The sequence below is a fragment of the Erinaceus europaeus genome, chromosome 4, assembly GCF_950295315.1.
Source record: "Erinaceus europaeus chromosome 4, mEriEur2.1, whole genome shotgun sequence".
In the NCBI taxonomy this organism is placed as follows: Eukaryota; Metazoa; Chordata; class Mammalia; order Eulipotyphla; family Erinaceidae; genus Erinaceus; species Erinaceus europaeus.
This window is the reverse complement of record NC_080165.1, coordinates 48,337,295-48,356,967: the sequence shown is the minus strand read 5'-3', so window position 1 is coordinate 48,356,967 and position 19,673 is coordinate 48,337,295. Positions and strand designations below refer to the sequence as shown.

The 19,673-nt window shown below is 39.9% G+C and overlaps 1 long non-coding RNA gene across 3 annotated transcripts in view; it reads right to left on the bottom strand.

The window, feature by feature from the left end:
- Positions 1 to 19,673, bottom strand: part of LOC132538275 (uncharacterized) — a 290,896-nt gene that overhangs the window by 193,497 nt on the left and 77,726 nt on the right. The gene's annotated exons all lie outside the window — the stretch shown is intronic.

The window sequence follows — 19,673 nt, the reverse complement described above, 5'->3', positions numbered from 1 at the left end:
GACCATTAAATTACCAGAACTCACACAATAACAAGTTTTCCATCTTAAATGAAAACTATAAAATGGTTCCACTTTATGAAAGTCATTCATGATTAGTATGTAAATGAGTCTTTTATGTTCCTAAAATTCTAGTCTTACAATAACACCAGCCCAATTAATTGGTTAAAAATTAGTGCAAAAAATTTTACCATCTTACTTGCATAATTTTTTTACCACTTTGAATATGTTAATAAGAGTTTCTACACAATTTTAATGAGCCACTCTCCAATTTAACCTATAAGCATTAAAAAAATTACAAAGAAATCTATACTAAAGGTTAATACAAAATGTATTAAGTAGTCAGGCTGCACTGATAGTCATGATTAGTGCAAATATGGTTTACATATACCTTCCTCAGGTTCCTATAGCCACCTCTTATTAGTATGGAAACTCTGGCTTCTGGAAATAGACAACAGAACCAAAATACTATACATAGCCTACTGAATATTTTAAATATATTCTTACCAGTTAGTAATCATCATTCTCTGAGTGTCATTCAAAGTTAATTTTATTGAAAACAAGCTGATGGTGGAGAGATGTAACTAACAAAGCTGTTGTTCTTATGAGTAGAATAATGACTCTGAAGGTTTTTCTCACAGTAGCAGTATAAAATTAATGGAAATAATATGCTATTTTCCAAGATGACTACTTTTGAAAGCAAAAGTATATAACTGTTGTTCTGTTTAATATACTTAATTTGACTACTTTTTAAAAAGTCTTGTTGCTTCATAATTAGATAATAATTACATGCTATGTGTAATGAATACATCCCAAGTGTCAGCCATTTTGCTAACTGCTTTCATGTGGATTTATCATCCCATCTTAGAGAAGGTCTGGCTCCATCTTTTATGGCATAATTGGAAAATTGCCTACTCAAGATTCATCTTCCCTTTCTTTATTTGAGTCTCTATTTTTGTGAAACTTCAATGTGTCAGACTAAAACACTGATTTATCTATTTACCTTGTAAATGGCTATAGCTAATAAAGATAGAAAGACAGGAGTTGTTGATTGAAGCCTGTAGGAAAAAAAAAAAGAGGAGGAGGGGAGAGACAGATTATTGAAAGCACGTATCTCTTTGTTTTTCCCTATTTCTCCTGCTGCCTGGGATTGGAATGAGATGGCTGGAGCACCAACTGCCACCTTATAATTTATAGATGAAAATCACAAGCGAATAATGGCAAAGAGTAGAGATAAAAGATAAAAGAAACAGATCTCCAGTAAAAAATCATGGCTGTCTGCCACTAGTCTTAATTTGTATAAGAGAAAAAATAAATTCATATGTGAATGAGTCATGATTGTTTGGAATGCTTTGGTTTTTACTTTTTAACCTAATCCTAACTAGTCAGCTTTTCCTTGTTACTACATATAAGAGAATGGGGGTGGGGAGGGGAGGAAGATGACTGTCAAACATCCACCAGCTAGGCAAATGGAGACCCAGGACTCAAACCCAGGCAATCTGATTTCAGAAACTCTTATTTCTCGGAGACCACATATACACATATCTATCAGTTTAGTGATTAATAAAAGATATGGAGAATTTCTCCATTTGCTTTAATTTCTAAAAAACTGTAAAATCACAAAAGTAACAGAAGGTAAAAAAAAACTAGACTCTAATCATCTAATATTATTAAGCATATAATTATCTACCACAAAGGTTATTGAAACTTAAATAAAGAACAAGATTTAATGATAAAAGTGAACTCTCCTCCCACAGCAGACTTCAAGAAAGACTTCTTAAAGAGGCCAGTGATGCACAGAGACCACACTACCAGACCCTGTATCCCCCTCCAAGGACACATGTCTTTATAGAAATAGCTATCTTGCCAACCCAGGTCTTTTTCAAAACGGAATTATTCTCAGTTTCCTGAACTGTATAACTAATGGGGAAAAGAAGAAAGAAGCAGTCAATAGAGATAAGTAGAAGATATTCTGTGGGCCCAGGAGGTAGTACAATGAGTAGAATACTGAAGTAGGAAGTACGAGGTCCAAAGCTTAATCTTGACATACCATGTGCTAGAGTTCTCTCTCTCTCTCTCTCTCTCTCTCTCTCTCTCTCCCTCCCTCTCTCTCTCTTCTCACTTATGTTAATATATAAAATCTTCCTTAAAAAAAATATTCAGGGGAGTTAGGCAGTAGCGCAGCAAGTTAAGCTCAGGTGGCCCAAAGCTCAAGGACAGGTGTAAGGATGCCGGTTCGAGCCCCCGGTCCCCCACCTGCAGGGGAGTCACTTCACAGGCGATGAAGCAGGTCTGCAGGTGTCTTTCTCTTCCTTTCTCTGTTTTCCCCTCCTCTCTCCATTTCTCTCTGTCCTATCTAACAATGACGACATCAATAACAACAATAATAACTACAACAACAGTAACAAACAAGGGCAACAAAAGGGAAGATAAATAAATATTAAAAAATGTAAAAAAAAAAAAAGATATTCTGGGAGTCAGGCGGTAGCACAGAGGGTTAATCGCAGGTGGTGCAAAGCGCCAGGACCAGCCTAAGGATCCCGGGTCTAGCCCCCAACTCCCCACCTGCAGGGGAGTTGCTTCACAAGTAGTGAAGCAGGTCTGCAGATGTCTATTTTTCTCTCCTCCTCTCTGTCTCCCCCTCATCTCTTCATTTCTCTCTGTCCCATCCAACAATGACAACAGCAATAATAATAACTACAACAATAAAACAGCACGGGCAACAAAAGGGAATAAATAAATATTTAAAAGGATATTCTGCACCTGCAATTAAATAAGAACTATGTTTCTATCAAAACATTGCCAAAGACTACAAGTCTTCCATCTGAAACCAGACTGTCAGCATAATGGTTATGCAAATAGACTGTCATGCCTGAGGCTCCAAAGTCTCAGGTTCAATCCCCCACACCACCATAAGCCAGAGCTTAGCAGTGCTCTGGTGTCTCTCTCTCTCCATCTCTCTCAAAAATAAAATATTTTAAAAAATTAAAAATAAAAACAGCAACAACAATTAAAAAAAGATTTATCGAATCACCCTATAATAAGGGCACAATTGAGACTATAATATTCAATTACCAACCTAGTAGGCCACTGAGAACTGGCTCTGTGATTCAACTGAAAGGCACTCTATCAGGCGGCCTTCTCTCTAGAGCTGCCTCCATGCAAGTTCCAATAGCTACCACTTTTTTTTTATTATTTACTTATCTCTTGTTGTTGCCCTTGTTTTATTGTTATAGTTATCATTATTGTTGCTATTGAGGTCGTTGTTGTTGGATACGACAGACAGAAATGGAGAGAGGAGGGAAAGACAGAGAGAAGAGAAAGACACCTGCAGACCTTCTTCACCACCTATGAATCGACACCCCTGCACGTGGGGAGCCAGGGGATCGAACCAGGATCCTTATGCTGGTCCTTGTGCTTCGCGCCACATGTGTTTAACCCGCTGCACTACCGCCTGACTCCTGCAATAGCTACCTCTTAACCTTACTCATCCCACCTGTTTCCCACAGTTACCTTCCTTGGCAAGCTATACTCTTCCCCTTAGTTCCCTTACAACATACTCTGCTCATACTTTACAAATTCTCCTCCTATGACCCTGCTGGAATATGTAATGGGGGTATGTGTTTGTTTTTCCTGTATAAGCACCAAGTTAACTTTACATGAAAATCAAGAGAGCACTAGAATTAGAGTGGCAGGGTCTACACATTCTGGCATGGTTCCAAACCTTGTTCACCGTGGAACCTGACCAGTCAGTCACCTAACTTCTCTGTATTTTCACCTTTTCTTTGATGAAAAATTAAAGTCTTTAATGGTTCTTAAATTCTCATCAAGCAGCTAGAGAGATGACTCAGCAGAAAGAGTCCATTCCTTCCGATTTATTCTGTGTGGTGTCATGGATTCAGTTCCTGACACCATGTAAGACAGATCTGTGCTCTCCTCTCTCCCTCTCATAAAACAAATAAATGAATCTTTAAAAGAATAAAGTAAGAATTATGTACACACACACATACCCTGGGGAGATGGCTTAATCTGTTAGAACATAGACTGGATCTGCCTGAGACCCCAGTAGACTCAGGTTCAGTCCTCACCAACACCATATGCAGGAGTTCAACAGTGCTGTTTTCTCTCTCACATACACACACATTTTCTGCTCTATAAGAAATAAATAAAGAGGGGCTTGCAGTGGAACACCCAGTTAAGTGCATATATTATCAAGAGCATTAAGCCCCAGCTCCCCACCTGCAGGAGGTCTACTTCACAAGCAGTGAAGCATGTCTGCAGGTATCTATCTTTCTCTCCATCTCCCCATCATACCTTAATTTCTCTTCGTAGTCCTTCGCTGTCCCTACTCTCCTTCCTTCTCCCCTTAAGCACACATGGCACTCACCTCCCCCACCCTACTCATCCATACAAATCCCAAGTGTCAACAATAGATGAAGAATAAAGAACTATAAGGACTACAAAGGAAACAAAGCAACCTCTTTCTTTTCTCCTTGCACATCTTAATCACAAAAGCACTACAAAATCAGTTTCACTGAATTCAGTTTAAAATCCTAATATGGGTTTTAATCTATTTAGCAGTGTGATAGTTGGCATAAATTACAATTTCATGACTAAACAGCTCAGGTTGAAATCACTGTTGAATATTGACATGCCCAAACTGAAGGAACTATATTGGTCTTACGCTAGTTAATTCTTAAATTAAGCATATCACCCTAGATTTCTGTGATCATTAACTAACACAAAGCTGCAACAAAACTCAGAACAATGTTGGAATCTGGTGTCCAAAAAAGAATTCGTGGTTGTCAACCACTTGTGCAACTTGAGCCTCGGACAAAACAGATCTCTAAGCCATCTTCCCTTTCCAATTATGTAAACCACAAAATCAGCTGCTGCCAAGAGTATGCATAAATGTAATCCCCAATTTTCCAACTTAGAGCTGAGTATATACTTGAAAGTGATGCAGATAAGGGTGATCTTCACAATGGAGTGGAAAATGCACATGGGCTAAAATTTAGGAACAGATAGAACTCTGCAGTCTTTTGCCTATGGGATCTTAGGCAATATACTAGTTGGCTGGATCTCAATATCCTTATTTTTAAAATATTTATTTATTTAATAAAGACAGAGAGAAGTTAAATAGGGGAGAAAGAGTTATAGAGGAAGAGAAAAAGAGAAACATCTGGAGTACTGCCTCATCACTTGCAAAGTTTCCTCTTTACAAGTGGAGACCTGGTCTTGAATGTGGGTCCTTGCACATGGTAACGTGTGCTCAACCAGGTATGCTACCACACAGCCCCTCAGCTTCCTTGTTTTTAAAGTAGAGATAAAAATGCTTACCTGAGCAGCCAGAAGATAACTCAGGAGAGCACACACAGTAGATCACACACTTTACAATGTATCGGGATCAAATGTCTCTCTGTCTCTTTTCTGAAAACTGGAAACAACAGAACCATACAGGCATGAAGTGGCTAGGAGTTGGCGTACCTGGTTATGCGCACATGTTACAGGCATGAAGTCCCATTAAAACCCCTGGCAGGTGTACACATATGTTCTTGGCAGCACAATTTGTAATAGCCAAAACCTGGAAGCAACCCAGGTGTCCAACAACAGATGAGTGGCTGAGCAAGTTGTGGTATATATACACAATGGAATACTACTCAGCTGTAAAAAATGGTGACTTCACCGTTTTCAGCCGATCTTGGATGGACCTTGAAAAAATCATGTTGAGTGAAATAAGTCAGAAACAGAAGGATGAATATGGGATGATCTCACTCTCAGGCCGAAGTTGAAAAACAAGATCAGAAAAGAAAACACAAGTAGAACCTGAAATGGAATTGGCATATTGCCCCCAAGTAAAAGACTCTGGGGTGGGTGGGGAGAATACAGGTCCATGAAGGATGATAAATGACATGGTGGGGGTTGTATTGTTAAATGGGAAACTGGGGAATGTTATGCATGTACAAACTATTGTACTTACTGTTGAATGTAAAACATTAATTCCCCAATAAAGAAATAAATAAAAAATAAAAATAAATAAACCCTGGCAGAACAGGTAGGGGTGGACAGCACAATGGTCATGCAAAAGACTCTCATGCCTGAGATTCCAACATCCCAAGTTCAATCCACTGAACCACCATAAGCCAGAGCCAAGCAGTGCTCTGGTTAGAGAAAGAGAGAGAGAGACCTGGCAGTAAAATTGCTTACCTTTTAAAAATTATTTACCATTTATTAAATAAATATAGAGAACTCAAGAGGGAAGGGTAAGATGAAGAAAGGGGGGAGACCTGCAGTGCTGCTTGTCATCCACGGAGCTTCCCTCCTGCAGGCGGAACTGAGGGCTTGAGCCAGGGGGCGTTTGTTTGCTTTGTTTTGGTTTGCTTTTTTTACCAGAGTACTGATCAGCTCTGGCTTATGGTGGTACAGGTGACTGAACCTGGGACTTCAGAGTTTCACACATGAGAGTCTCTGCATAACCATTATGCTATCTACTCCCACCTGGACCAGTTCTTTACACATTGTAGGGTATATGCTCAGCCAGATGCACCACAGCCTGACCCTCCAAACTTGCTTATCTTATCAGGCAACTTCTTTTCTTGGGATAGTAGGGTAGGAAAAGTTTTTCTTTTTCCCTTCTAGATTCTTTGGAAGATCTAATAATTAAAATGACATAAAGGAAAAATACATTTTATTTTATTTTTATTCTAGAGAATCCTATAAATATAAAATTTCCCCACTGTCAGGCAAGTGGTGTTTACATATGTTCTAGGGAGATAGGGACATAGTCTGGACTTCAGAGATAAGGAAGACAATCCACAGGAAGATCAGAAGAACAAGTGTTTGGAAACAGATGTTTGCTGGATGCTGAACCAGGCACAAACAGTGGAATAAGAAAAATCTTAACACACTTTGTCAAGTTCACCCCTGTCTATTCACCATGCACAGCTCTATGGTTTCATAGTTATCTATGGTGCTAGCACCCTTCCTAGACCACAACCTCCATCTAAAGCCTATTAGAGAGCTAAGGGGGAAACCAAAGGTTCATTCTAATAAAAAGATGGCCTGAGAATTGTGAAATTGCATATATGTGAGGACCTGACAAAAAAATTAAAAAGAATGGTAGGGGGAGAGAGAAGGAATATTCAAGAGACTTCTAGCATCCAAAACATATAGATATAGGAAGAAAAGGGAGATCAGATCCTATCTCATTTTCCTTGCTTCTTTCTGCCTTTTTCAATACTTTGAACTTGGGTCAGTTCCCATTCAACCAAAGTTTCAGGCCTGTCCACTACCCACCCATTCAGGAGGCACTTGGTTGGTATCAGCTAGTACCCCAGTACAGCTAGATCCCTGAGAATCCATAAGTATGCTTTGTCTCTCTGCATCAATTAAAAGGATCCCTTTTGTGAGACAATCCCATTTGTGTTTCTCCTGCAGTTCTGTTAGAGGCCCCAAGACTTCTTACTGGTGCTGGTCAAACTCCAGTGGCCAGGTCTTTAAGGTCAGGTCTCCAGTGTGTTAGGGTAAAAGTAATCAGGCCCTCTGTCTACTAGGGCCCAGCTCAGCTTGCTACTAAGGATTTGATTATTTCATATCAGCACCTGAAAGCAAAACATACTCTGAATTGCCTCCTCTAGCCTTTCTGGGGGGCTCTTTTTTAGCTCAGCAATTAGTCAAAACAAAGGCTCTAAAATAACTACTGAACATTTAGTTATCTGTGGGAATTTGGATATTAGAAAGGAATGGAAGCAAAATTAGGTTTTATCCTCCTTTTTCCTGTCCTTTCCTCCCTCTCTTCCAATTCTAATTCTTTTTTTCCTTTCAAAGGGAAGGTTGGGTTGTGTGGGGGTGAGGATGGGGAGGTATATGTTTTTAATTGTCAAAAGTGCACAGCCGGAAAAGAAGAGGAAATGGAATTAAAGGTGAAATGAGTAACCACCCGGCAGCAGGACACATGTTAGAGAGGCCCTGTATCTCCTTACATCCTCAACATGGGCCCAAATGCCACCCCTGCAGCCCCCATCAGGACATCCCCCCACTCTTTGATATGCTAATCGTGACTGTGGGTTGGTTGGAGCTGGCAAGAGAGCAGAGGTTTTCAGATGGCTGACACGTTACAAAGCTACAAGCTTCAAAGCCTGGTTTAAAAGGTTCTGTTCTCATCCAGCAAAATAAGGTTTGCTTTTTACAATGCTGAAGAGAAAATCCCAACAAATTAGAGAGGAATCTTAAACAATGAAGCAGGCCCTACTAAGAAATAAGGAACCAATCAATGTTATCAGCATGGCTTCTCTCTGTCCCTAGGACTTTAATAATTTCCAGATGATAGCATGCATCTGATTAGGGTCTTCTGGCAGCTATTCTCCACCAGGCCCTTGAAAAGGAGCAAACAGGAGGCTATGAAGCTGTAACCAAAGATTTCAACTCATCAGCAGGTAACATTCCACACTGAACTGACCTGATGTGGTTTCCAACAGAAAGAACATCCAGAGGAGGGTAAAACTTCAAGGAATGATTGCATCTTCTATCTTTTAGAAACATATCCATGATTTGCACATTTCTCCTAGTTTTTCTCATTTCTAACAAAAATTGAGGTTCTATACCAGGACTGACTTTAAAAGTATTTATGATACTGCTTTCTCTCATCATCTGATTTTGTAGTTTGTCAGCCCAGCTTCTGACCCCAACAGGCCACACAATTTTACTGTTTTTGAAAATTCTCCTTTTGGCTCTAGAATACCATTTTTGTCTTTGTCATTGTCTTAGTCAGTTTGGGGTGCCATTTCCAAGGTCAAGGGACTTAAATAATAGAAATTTGTTGTCTCACAGTTTTATTGATTAATCGTCCAGGATCAAGGTGTCAGCAGGGTTGGCTTCTGATAAGCTCTCACTTTGGATCACAGGCAGCTCCCATCTTGCTGTGTACTCAAAGATTTCTTTGTTATGGGCACATTAATGTAGATGTCTCTTCCTCTTTTTATAAGGACAATAATAAGGATTAGAACTCCACTCCTATGACCTAATTTAACCATAATTATACTCTTAATATCTATTTCAAATATTGGTGAGGGTATAAGAATGTAAAGGAGATCAGAATATACCACCGCAAAATATACCACTTTGACATAAGAAGCCATCTGAAGATCTCTTAGAGCTTCCCTTATGTAACAAAAAGAGCAACTTCTAGAAACAAACTGCAGGACATTGCCTCTTTATGGTGCATATATTCTTAGAAGGGCAAACACAAGTAAAAGCTACCCCCAAATCCTTTCTCTGTGGGAATTTATGGCCCTAGTGGAAAGAGAAAGACAACTCAAGCCTGTATAGATAAACTGTCTCAAACTTTCTTATCTCTGGATTGTTCTCCAGAAAACCCTTTTGTCTTTCCTGAAGAAGTCTATTTGTTCTTTTCATTATGAAAACTTTTGCTTTGAAAAAAAAAAAAAAGAAAGAAAGAAAATTTTTACTTTGGCCTGTGAAGTAGCATAGTGGATATGGTTTTGGAATCTCAAGCATGGAGTCCCAAGTTTAAATCCAGGAGTCATATATGCCAAAGTGATTCTCCAGTGTTCCCCCACCACCACCCCACTAATAAGTAAACAAATAAATCTTAGAAAAAACATTCCAAGGCTGGGTAGACATCGTAATGATTATACAAAAAGATTTTCATGCCTGAGACTCCAAAGTCCCAGGTTCAGTCACAGCACTAACATATGCCAGAGTTGAACTGTGCTCTGGTGGGAAAAAAAAAATAAAATAAAATAAATTTTTTTAAATTATATATATATATATATATATATGTATATATATATATACATATATATATATATATATATATTCTTTCTCCCTTTCCAGTGCTAAATTAGGAATATAAGTCTCTAGTCATTTAGCCAGTCTGGTATTTCTTCTGTTAGCATGCAAATAAACCCTTTTCTCCTATTACTCTGGCCATTTGTCAGTTTAATGCACAGGCCTATGTATTTCAGAACATAAAAGGATTTTTTTAAAGTTTTTCTCTGTCCTACAGGCAGATAGAAATCTTCAAATTTCTTGAATTCACTAAAGTCCTTATAATACTTTGGGAAAATGAACATAGAAAATTAGAGACTAAAATGTGCCCATGAGGAGAAAATGGGAGAGAAAAAATGGTCTCTCATGACCACCAGCCACCTTTTTCCCTCACAATTTTACCTGCCTGGACCTCCACTGCCTTCAGCCTGACTCGTATTCTGTTTGATCTTTAAAGGACTGACTTTTCTTTTTTTTTAATTTTTTATTTATAAAAAGGAAACATTGACTAAACCATAGGATAAGAGGGGTGCAACAACTTCACACAGTTCCCACCACCAGAACTCTGTATCCTATCCCCTCCCCTGATATCTTTCTAATTTCCTATTCTTTAACCCTTTGGGAGTATGGACCCAAGGTCATTGTGGGATGCAGAAGGTGGAAAGTCTGGCTTCTGTAATTGCTTCTTTGCTGAACATGGGCGTTGACAGGTCGATCCATACTCCCAGCATGTCTCTCTCTTTCCCTAATGGGGCTCTGAGGAAGCAGAGCTCCAGGACACATTGGTGAGGTTGTCTCTCCAGGGAAGTCTGGTCGGCATCATGCTAGCATTTGGAACCTGGTGGTTGACAAGAGAGTTAACATACAAAGCCAAACAAATTATTGACCAATCATGGACCTAAGGGCTGGAATAGTGCAGATGAAGAGTTGGGGGCGGGGGGCGGCTCCATTTTGTAGGTAGCTAGTAGGCATATTTTAGGACCGTATTTTTATTAAAACTATTAGTGTTGTATTAATATTCGTAAGTTAGAGAGTGGTAATGAAGGTTGAAAAAGGGTTGCCATGACTTTGAAGTCAGACACAGGAGAATCTGAAAACAGAGTAGAGTTTACCCTTTCATAAGAAGCATTTACATTTATAAAGATTCTCTGTTTCCTTCACTCTACTGGAAAGAGAAAGATGACTCTAAATTACAAGAACTTTGTTGAGGGACAGGAGGTACCTAGAGGGTACCACCCAGAAAATGGGAGTGCTGATAGGTGTGGCTTGGAAAGGTAGGGGCGGGGCTTGGGTGTTAAAAGGTAGACCTGTGGGCATGGCTGTCTCTCTGTCCAGATCATCATGTATTTTTTTTAATATTTATTTTTATTTATTTATTCCCTTTTGTTGCCTTTGTTGTTTTATTGTTGTAGTTATTATTGTTGTCATTGTTGTTGGATAGGACAGAGAGAAATGGAGAGGGGAGGGGGAAGACAGAGAGAGGGAGAGAAAGACACCTGCAGACCTGTTTCACCGCTTGTGAAGCGACTCCCTGAAGGTGGGGAGCCAGGGCTTGAACCAGGATCCTTATACGGGTCCTTGTGCTTAGCGCCACCTGCTACAGCCCAACTCCCAAGATCATCATGTATTAACTCCCCTTCTCTCTCTCTCTTTCTCTCTCTTCCTCCCCTTCCCCTCCCCCTCCCTCTCCCCTCTCCTCCCCTCCTCCCTCTGTCCTACTCTTTTATGTCCTAACATGAATGTGTTCAATTTTCCCGAATAAAATTTAAAATTCCTGAGTAGCATGCACTCTCCTCAATTCTTTGTTGAGATAATGCATGATGAACATTTTAAATGTTAGGGAAACAAGCGTCAGACTCCTTCTCTCCAAAACAACTTAATTACTGGAGAAGACCATAGACTGAAACCAGCGTAACTTTACGCTAGTTTACTGTGCTGTAACCGACTATAACCCCCATTCACTACCCACTCCTTAATGACTTTCTTTTGTCTTTAATTGAGATAATATTTAAAGAGATGACTAGGACCATTTCAGGGAATTTTATTCATTTTCCCCTTATGGCCCATCTATACATTTTATTAAATTTCTGATTTTCCTTTGTTAGTCTGCCTTTTATTACAAGGGATCTGAATCACAACACCTATTTGAACTTAAACCCAAAGCTAAACTTTTTTCCTTTTAAGATCCAACTCTTCTGCTGGGTCTGGAAACAGTCTTGCCAATAGTGTATTTGCAGGAGGGTTAGAAATTGATCCTATTCCCTTGTCTCCAGGTAGCCCTGGTAACTATATAGCTCTTGGGAACTGCCTGAGTCACTAAGAAAGAAAAAAAAGAAAGCAAAAAAACAAACAAACAAACAAAAAACCTGTTTTAATAAACTCTCCGAAAGAACTTGAGAGCCTTCTTTGGCGATGAAAGTTTCATAAAGGTGGCAGAAAAGAAGAGGCTACCAACTTCATACTCCCATTCACTCTTTCAGGGCAGTTCAGGACAGCCCTGGCCTCACAGGACCCAACAGTTTCAGAAGTATTAAGCAGCTGCAGTTTCAACAACTTTGTCTCTGCCTGGCATTGGCACTAGATGGTGGCATTGGCAGTGACAGCAGTGGCTTATTTCTCTGACAAGAAAAATGGTCATGTACAGTAAGATTAACTGTGATTTTAAAAAATGCATAGAAAAAAATATATTTCCAGGAAACCTAGTGAGTTGTTTTCTTTCTTATATATATTGCAGCCTAAATCATCGCATCTTTGGAGATTTACATAAATCTCACTCAGAGCTCCTCTCTCATTTTTAAAAACAAGTCTGAGATCATCTCTTCAAATCCCCAAGAATTCCTGAGGGCTTGGTTTCTCAGATCTGCTCCCACTTCTTGTTTACCTCTCAATCCCTTTGAGATATGACCCTCACCCCCTGCTCTTCCTGATGCTCTTTTCTGTGTTGCTTAAAACACCTTTCACTGGAGGCATACGAAGTAGGGGGTAAAAAAGAACAGAGAAGGGTACCCATTTCATTACAACACTTGAAATTCCTCTAGCCACCCTACCTAGGAATATTCCTCACCCATCTGCATAGTCCTAGGTCACACCACAGTTTAGTTGGTACCCCCTTCCTCTTCTAGATCACCACCCACAAATTCTTCCTCTTTCTTATGTAAAGTGGTACAAACACCCCAGACTGTCAGTGATTCCATTCCCAAGCCTGGGTGAATGGCCTCCTTGCATTCCACAGGGAAAGTGGCTGGCCAAGGTATTTGACCAAACAAAAGGCTACTTACTCAAGAGAGGAATTCTTTGGCTCCCTGAAGGGCAAAAACTACCTCAGTCAGCAGTGGTTTAAAATAATGGTTACCTCTCCTACAAGGATTTTCCACACTTCCCACAAGCAGGTATTTTCTTTCGAAATAATAATAATAATAACTTTTAGTTTGCATAACTAAAGGCCAGTGATAGCCGACATTATTCTTAATGATGAAAGACTTCCTCTAAGATCAGAAATATACATAGCTTTCATATCTGAGGCTCTGAAGTCCCAGGTTCAGTTCCCCAGCATTACCATAAGCCAGAAGTGAGCAGTGCTCCAGTAAAAAGGAAATATATGTGACATCGATTCAGTGCTGCCATTATTATTATCATCATCATCATTATCATTATATCAGATATTTTTATAAAGAAAGACAAGATCATTCAAGAATATAAATGAAGGGTCAAGCAGTAGTGCATTCGGTGGAGTACACCCTTTACCATGAGCAATGACCCAGATTGGAGGCCCTGGTTCCCACCTGCAGGGTGGGGAAAGCTTTATGAGCAGTGAAGCAGTATTGCAGGTGTCTTTCTCTCCCTCTCTATCTCACCCTGCCCTCTTAATTTCTCTCTGTCCTGTCTGTGTACTACCCAAGTGTTTTTTGACAGTGGCAAAGGTAATTCAATGAAAGAAAGGCAGCCTTTTCAACAAATGGTGCTAGAGCAATTGAACATACAAAACAAATAAACAAATAAATAAATAACCCCCAACTAAGGTTTACTTCCTTACAGAAAACTAACTCAAAATGGATCACGAACTTCAAATTAAAACTATACAACTGGTGAGCATGTAAAATCATTCAACCACTCTGGAAAACAGCTTGGCCAGTTCTAAAAAAAAAAAAACCTAAACACACACTTACACTTACCAAAATACTCAGACTCCTTTCTGCTTGGGGAGTGGCACTGGATTTACAAACATGAGGTCTCAAATTTGACTCCTAGTATCACGTGTGTTACAGTGGTGCTCTAGTTTTCCCATCTTCTCTCATCCTCTCTCTATATTAGTAAATAAATAAATCTTTAAAAAAATTAAAAAGGGGGAGTCGGGCAGTAGCACGGCCAGTTAAGCACATGTGGCACAAAGCACAAGGACCTGCTCAAGGATCCTGGTTCGAGCCCCAGGCTACCCACCTGCAGTGGAGTTCACTTCACAAGTGGTGAAGCAGGTCTGCAGGTGTCTTTCTCTTTCCCTCTCTGTCTTCCCCTCCTCTCTCCATTTCTCTCCGTCCTATCCAACAACACTGACAACAAGAAGAACTAAAACAATAAAACATGGACAACAAAAGGGAATAAATAAATGAAAATTAAAAAAAAATTTTTTTTAAGACACCTGCTCATTATCTCAGGGAAGTGAAGATTTATGTTCACAAAAAAGCCTGTGTTTGTAGCAGCTCTGTAATACTAGCTCAAGACTACAGACAACCAGGATGTCCTTCCATGGGTGAATGATTAAACAAAAGATTGTATATCCATAACATTGCAAGCTTCTGAGTGGTAACGAATGAATGAGTAAATAAATTTTGACCCAGGAGGTGGCACAGTAAAGTTTTAAACTCTCCAGCATCACAGGTCATATATGTCACAGTGATGCTCTGGTATCCTCTCTCTCTCTCTCTCTCTCTCTCTCTCATTTATAAATATAGAAATTATTTTCAAAGACTGTTGATATAAGCAAAAATATGCCAAAACTCCTAAAGAATTATAATGGGTAGGGGGTCGGGCAGTAGCGCAGCAGATTGAGCACGCAGTGGCGCAAAGCACAAGGACCTGCACAAGGATCCGGGTTCAGAGCTCCCGGTTCGAGCCCCCAGCTCCCCACCTGCAGGGGAGTCGCTTCACAAGCGGTGAAGCAGGTCTGCAGGTGTCTATCTTTCTCTCCCCCTCTCTGTCTTCCCCTCCTGTCTCCATTTCTCTCTGTCCTATCCAACAACGAACGATATCAACAACAACAATAATAACCACAACAAAGCTACAACAACAAGGGCAACAAAAGGCGGAAGAAATGGCCTCCAGGAGCAGTGGATTCATGGTGCAAGCACTGAGTCCCAGCAATAACCCTGGAGGCAAAAACAAAACAAAAAAAAAAAGAATTATAATGGGTAACAAAAGTCAATCCCAAATATTATATACTATGCAATTGTATTTACATTCTCAAAAGGAAAAAAAAATAGAGAAAGACATGGGGAACAAATCAGGGAGTTGTCAGCAATCAAAGAATGTTCAGGAGAGGAAGGAAACAGATGTGACTATAAAAGAACAATATGAGAGCCAGAGAGTGGCACACCTAGCAGGTAGTACACGTGTTACATTAAACCTGGATCCATATTCAAATGCCCAGTCCCCACCTGCCTTCTTCTCCGAAGTTTCACAAGCAGTGAAACAAGTGTCTCTTCCCTCACCCACCCCATCCCCCACCCCCCCCACCACCTTCAATTTCTCTGTCTCTATTCAAAATAAAATAGAATTTTAAGGGGGCTGGGAAGCAGCACAGAGGGTTAAGTGCACAGGGTGCAAAGTGCAAAGACTGGCACAAGGATCCCGGTTCCAGGTCCTGGCTCTCCACCTGCAGGGGAGTTGTTTCACAAGCAGTGGAGCAGGTCTGTAAGTGTCTGTCTTTCTCTGCCCTTCTCTGTCTTCCCCTCCTCTCTTGATTTCTCTCTGTCCTATCCAACAACAACAATAGCAATAACAATAACAACAACAATAAACAACAAGGGCAACAAAATGGGGAAAATGGCCTCCAGAAGCAGTGGATTCATAGTTCAAGCACCAAGCGCCAGCAATAACCCTGGAAGAAAAAAAAAGAACTTTAAAAGACATGAAAGACATGTCCTTCATTTGGTTTCAAAGTCAGTATATTGGTAGTAAAATTAAACTAATTTTGTATGATAGTCCCATTGGAGGGAACTAGATGAAAGCTGAACTTTCCATAATATTTCTTTCCTACTTTTCTTCCTTCCTTTTATTTTATTTTAACCACTGGTCTATAGTGGTTCTGGGACTTGAAGCTGGGACCTCAGAAATTCAGGCATGAAAGTCTTTGTAGGGCCAGGTGGTAGCAGACTTGGTAGAGTACATGTATTACAATGTACAAGGACCCAAATTCATGTCCCCATTCCCCAACTACAGGGAGCCATTACAAGTGAAGCAGTGTTGCAGGTATCTCTCTTCCCTCCCTCTCTCTCTGTCTCTGTCTCTCTCTCTCATTATTATTGATTTACAAAATTATAAGATAACAAAGATATAATTCCACACCTTTCCCACCATCAGAGTTCTGTATTACCATTCCTTCCTTCCACTGGACACTGCATTAGTTCTCCCAAGGTCATGGGTATGGGGTGACTAATATATATAATATTTGTCCTCCCCCCCATACTTCTGCCTTCTCTCTTCCTTTCTAAGTCACACTTACTACTTCTAAGCATCCTTCCTTTTTTTTTCCCCCTCTTCTCTCTCTGGGTCCTGATGATAGTGGAGTTCAGAGACCTCTGGTCATTCCCAACCCCCACTTCTCCCCCTCTGGGAGTATGAACCAAATTTCTTTTTTTTCCCAAACTTCTTTATGAGGTGCAGAAGGTGGGAGGTCTGGCTTCTGTAATTGCTTCTCCACTGGACATGGATGCTGGCAGATCAATACCCCAGCCTGTTTCTCTCTCTCTCCCTCTCTCTCTCTCTCTCTCTCTCTCTCTCTGATTTAATACTAATTTACAAAATTATAAGAGGGGGTGGGCAGTGGTACATCTGGTTGAGTGCACATGTTACAGTGCACAAGGACACAGGTTCAAGCCCCTGGTCCCCACCTGCAGGAGGAAAGCTTCATGAGCAGTGAAGCAGGGCTGCAGGTGTCTCTCTCTGTCTGCATCCCTATCTCCCCCTTCCTTCTTGATATCTGGCTGTCTATATCCAATAAATAGATAAGTAAAGATAATTTTTAAAAATTACAAAATAACATGGGTACAACTCTATACAGTTCCCACCACCAGAGTTCTGAATCCCCAATCCCCCCAATCCCTCCACTGCAGATATGGGTTAAGTCTTATTTCTACAGTGATCTGTCTATATTTGTATATATTTGCCCATATTTCTTAAGACCCCCATCTGCTCTTCCTTTCCAAATCACATATACACCTCTTACTACATCCAAATGTCCCTCTTTTTCCTATTCTCTTTCTGGGTCCTGATGGAATTGGAGTTTAGTGCTCTTTGTTCATTTTCCCCCTATCATTTCTCCCCTACTGGGCGTAAGAATCAAAATTATTTGGGAGGTGCAGAAGGTAGGGATTCTGGCTTCTGTAATTGCCTCTCTGCTGGATATAGGTATTGGCAAGTCTATCCATACCACCACCCTAGTTCTTTCTTTCCCTAGTGGGGTAGGGATCTGAAAAGGTAAGGCTTCAAGACACATTGGTGAGGTAGTCAAAGGCTTTCAACCAAAGGCTGAAAGCCTTTTCAATCAAAGGCTTTTATCCTGCTAGACTGTCATTCACACTAGATGGAAGCATAAAAACCTTCTCAGACAAGCAACAGTTGAAAGAATCAACTATCACCAAGCAGGCCCTGAAAGAAGTTCTGAAAGTTCTCCTATAGTCAGACCACCATAAATAGGCCATTTATCACAGTAGTCTAAAAATCTACAAGAATGGCATTAAAATATCTTCAATATTTGATATCAATAAATGTCAATGGCCTGAATTCACCTATTAAAAGACACAGAGTAGGAAGATGGATCAGAAAACACAACCCAACAATATGCTGTCTATAGGAAACCCACCTAACTCAACAAGAAAAACACAGACTCAAAGTGAAAGGGTAAAAAACTATCATACAAGCCAATGGCCCACAAAAAAGGGTAGGAACAGCTATTCTCATATCTGATATGATAGACTTTAAAATAGATAGGATTAAAAAAGATAGGAATGGACACTACTTAATGCTCAGAGGATCAGTCAATCAAGAGGACTTAACAATTATTAATATCTATGCACCTAATGAGAAGCCATCTAAATACATCAAATGTCTACTGAAAGAGCTACAGCAATATATTAACAGCAACACAGTAATAGTGGGGGACTTCAACACCCACTCTCTTAACTTGACAGATCATCCAGGCAGGAAATCAATAAAGAAATGAGGGCGCTAAATGGTAGATAGATAAACTAGAACTATTAGACATTTTTAGAGTAAAAATGATGATTTCACCATTTTCAGCCCATCTTGGATGGAGCTAGAAGAAATCACGTTAAGTGAAATAAGTCAGAAACAGAAGGATGAATATGGGATGATCTCATTCACAGGTAGAAGTTAAAAAACAAGATCAAGTAGAGAAAATACTAAGCAGAACTTCGACTGGAGTTAGTGTATTGCACCAAAGTAAAAAGACTTTCAGGTGGGTGGATGAGTGGTGGTGGGGAGAGTTCAGGTCTTGGAACAGGATGGCAGAGGACCTAGTGGGGGTTGTATTGTTGTGTGGAAAACTGAAAAGTATTATTCATGTACAAACTATTGTATTTACTGTTGACTATAAAACATTAATCCCCCAATAAAGAAATTAAAAAAAAAAATCAGAGCAGTGAAGTTACATCTTAGTTCCAGTATTTACCAACTTAAACAAGTTTAATACATTTCAGAAGGGCATAGAACCTCTCTGACAGAGTTGTGTATACTCATGTTTAATTTTGTTGTTGCTCTTCTCACATATCAGGGGACATAGGGAGGGGAAGTTTTCTGCAATAGTTGCTATTAAACATGTGTCTCTCATCAACAAATTTCATATTTTTCAAGTTGAGCTTGACAACTCAACTAATTTTTTTTATTTCCACAAAAGAAAAAAATAAAAGATTTTTAAGAAGGAGAGGGGATAAAAGAAGAGGAATAAGAGAAGATGAGGAGATAAAAAAAAAAATTATGTAAAAAAGAGAGGAAGGAGCCCACTGGAATACTTTCCATGCAGGGTGGGGGAAGACCACCAGCTTGAGGGAGAAGGGTCCTTTAGACAGTCTGTTCCTTTTCCTTTTCACATGTTGGTGATCCCAAAATAAGATCAATGGTGCATGACATGGTGCTTTCAAAAAACACCTTTCGGAGAACACCTCCTACAACTTGTCAAAACAAATGAAATTCCACATTCCTGCTTGTAAATATTTTCCCCTGGCGATAAATGAAGCTGTGATTCTACAGATACCTCACAGCTTAGCATTCTTTATGAGGTATATAAATAAGACCTACGGTATGATTGGAGAGCTTCTACCCTGGCAGTATCATTTCTATACTATGGAGGAACACACATTTACATAACTCAATTCAACAAATACTGATTAAATATACATAGTATTATATAAATATGTATCCATACATATGAGAACTAAATAAATAGAAGCTGGTCAGAATCCTGTCGACAGTGTGTGTGAGCCCCAATGGCCTCCATCCCTGCAGTGGGATTGGGCTGTCTGACTTCAGGGAACAGATGTTATTTGAGTATCATCACATTATTCACCTAGCAGTCCCCCGTGCCCATCCCTGATCCCACAGTGCAGTAGATAAATAAAATCTGTGCTCATGCATTAAATCAACATGCATTACAC